The sequence below is a fragment of the Nannochloropsis gaditana genome, assembly GCF_000240725.1.
Source record: "Nannochloropsis gaditana CCMP526 unplaced genomic scaffold scaffold353, whole genome shotgun sequence".
NCBI lineage: Eukaryota > Eustigmatophyceae > Eustigmatales > Monodopsidaceae > Microchloropsis > Microchloropsis gaditana.
The window spans coordinates 7,790-10,998 of NW_005803600.1; positions in this window are offsets into that span (position 1 = coordinate 7,790).

The following is a 3,209-nucleotide window of genomic DNA, read 5'->3' on the forward strand; positions in this document are numbered from 1 at the left end:
GTAAGAATATAGGAGGAAAAGACGAGGATAGATCGCTCGCAGTTGTTGAATAGATAATACTTGGTCTCCAGGTACTGCAGCAGTGTGACGTCGACAATTCTGGGAATGTATCGTATATTGAATCCTAGGATTTCCTCAAGAATGATATGATAGGACGGGTATTTATGGTACTGCAGCGTGGGAGGTTATTCTGTCGGAAACGCCTGTAAGCTAAATCTATGATTCACGTTCTCTGCCTGCCCGTCAGGCAAAGCAAGAAATTATAGATAGGTGGAGTCTCTCATCCGTTGCACTTCATCATCAGCATTTTCTGAGATGGGATGCGGGCAAATGTTGGACCTTTTTCCGGGATTAAAGCGGTGCGTGAGGGACGAACAAGCAAGGAGTCAAACAATTTGGCGGCGGCGACAGCAATGTGCGCGGTAAGGTAACCTTATCGTTAGAAACCTGTGTCAAATACATAACTTAAAGAAAAGCACAAAAGGATCAAGTCGCGTAGATGAGTTTCCGACTTTTGTAATTTTCTGTTTTCACGCTCTAATCGAGTAAATTATCCATCAGGCTTTTGAAGTGGAAACATTTCGCTCCTTTTTATGCATTGTCTTCACATACACGGCAGAGGTGAAAAGAAAACCGTCTTTTTGCAAGCGAAAAAGAGACCCTTTGAAAAATTTGTTTACGCAAGAAGGTCTTAGATTTATAAGAATATTTGTCGCATGCAATCACGCTTTTATTTTGGGAGATGGCTCCATGTGAATTTTACATCCGTTGTAAGCCCACGACCCCTAAGGAGATATTTCAAGGAAAATCAACAAAGCAATTGCATGTCAAAGCGATAATAAAGGTCAGCCATCTTGCAGCGTCTGATCCCCGAAAGTAAATTTTTCTTCCAGGGCATAAATTCTCGCCAAAGGTTTCGTGGTTCACGCATTTAAAATGCTTTAACGCAGCGACTATTGGTGCGCGATGCCAACGAATTTCTTCAATGATAGGAAAAATGCGAAGAGGAGATAGAGCGATGTCAAAAGTTATCTTTATTACCCTGTCTACTCATGTACTACTACATACAGAATTACAGAGAGTTGCCATCGCTCGATATTGAAGTTGGGAGGCTGTGAGGAGTGAGGTACCAAGGCGGCCCAGGCATGCAAAGGGCAGGGTTCAGGGCTCCAGGCACAGGGCATACAATACAGAAGCGTCAATTATTCTCAACTATGATCCTCTTTAAGTCTTCAGCACATCCCGGTACTTAATATTAGAGAAGAAGAGTTTGTAATACTGCGTTTTAGGGAAGGCTGTCTTGACTCCAGCACCCGTTCCCATCTAGTCACAATAAAGTAAGTATCTCGTTGAAACACGCGAGTCCCGACTCAGAGAATCAGCTCGAATATTTACGACCTCTTTTTAAAATGGTGACTTGCAAGTTCGCCAGACACACAACGCAAATTTTATTTCAGAATTAAAATGATGAGTTCTTTCAGTTACGTGTCCGTTACAGGCCCCTAAACATGCTCCTTATCATTTGACGTCCGTTACTTCTTCACCTGTAATTGTATAAAGCTATACATGAAAAAAATGTGAGCCACTTCTTAAAGCTACTAGATATCATTTGAGGGATCGAAAAGTATCTGTATTGCGTGGATAATATTCTTCTTGAAACATAGCGCAAATATAGCGCTTGATCGAGAAAGCTTCATGAGGGCACTTAACTTCCCTGTAGCCCCCGCAACACTCCTCTTGCAAGTATATTCCACTCCTGGCATTAAGTCTTGCTTGCAAGTGGAAATGGAGATTAAGTGGCAAGAAGGACGTGCAAGCTTTGCTCTCACACAGCTCCATTTTGCATAATTCCGTTACAGTCGTGTGTGAGGCTGTAACAGAATTTGACTTTTGCCTATACACAGTCCGCCAATCTCTGATATGTCATTGCAAATTGAAATTCACTTTCAGAACAAAGTCTTACTATACGTCTAAAGCTCACTAGAGAAGTCAGCGCAATTACATCTGTATATGGCTGGTGCAAAACACTGCAATCTCAGGATGCATAGAGCGACTCTGATTTGATTCATTCAAGCCAGGTCTACATGATGTTTCTGTTATTCGTAGGCCTTTGAAGCTGAGTCTTCTTTGTCTCTATTCTCTGACCCCAAAAGACAGCCGTCATCAAGCCAGCAAACGATGCGGGTGTCCTTTATCGCTTCGTGCCTCGCCCTTCTCCTTGTCACCTTGGTCCCGCCTGTAGCTGCTCAGGAGTGTCCGACTATCCTCTTGGCCGCTAAGACACGTCCAGACTCGAAGCGCGGTGTCTTAGCTGGTAGAAGCAAAGCCACAATCACTGTCAAACTTCGCAGCAAGGACTCTGTCGATGACTTAGCCTTCAAGCTGGCCTTGCCTACCGGCTTGTCAGTCATACGTACAGCCACCCGTCCGGCTTCCAAGCGCTCTGTCGCGCCGCAGATCGTACAGAACGCGGATGGAATAACAAATATTTACTGGCTAGGTGTCGATTTTACCAGGCCCAAGGGCGGGAAACGTGTCTTCCGAGCCAAGGTCGCAGTGGAGAAATGTGCGCCTGAGACGTTAGTCGTGACTGGTCTTGCTTACTTTGCGAACGCGACGTCGACCTTCTGTGAAACACCGCTGACCAACCCGGAGATCTTACATGTGCGATATGGGAAGTTTAAGAAGTCTGCAACGTGCGCGCCGACACCTGCTCCTACTGTCAACCCCACGCAACCTTTTGTGTTGTTTGGCGAAGGACAGCGTTTCTCGCAAGGAGGCGTTCTGGCACCGTTCAATACACGCCGTCTATCCATGCACTCTGACAGCAATGAGGTGCGGGACGCGAGTCAGACAAGGCGTGCTGTAAATCGCCAGCTACCGTCTGTAATTGCTACACCGGAGGACTGTTTTGAATATTGCTCGCTGAACGCGAATGTATCCTCGCCCTTCTTATTTAGCTGGAATCGGGTAGCTACCCAGTGTTTTTGCTGTCTGAGCGTATGCACTCCTCTGATCTTTGATCCTGACTATGATGTGTATGAAGGACTTGTCCCTGTGACCGTCGCTCCCACGGCGGCGCCCACAGGGCCTACTGCTGCCCCCACCGCTGCCCCTACTGCTGCCCCTACGACGGCTGCACCGACGGGAGCTCCTACCCAAGCCCCGACTGCTTCCCCTACTGCTGCCCCTACGGCTGCCCCAACACC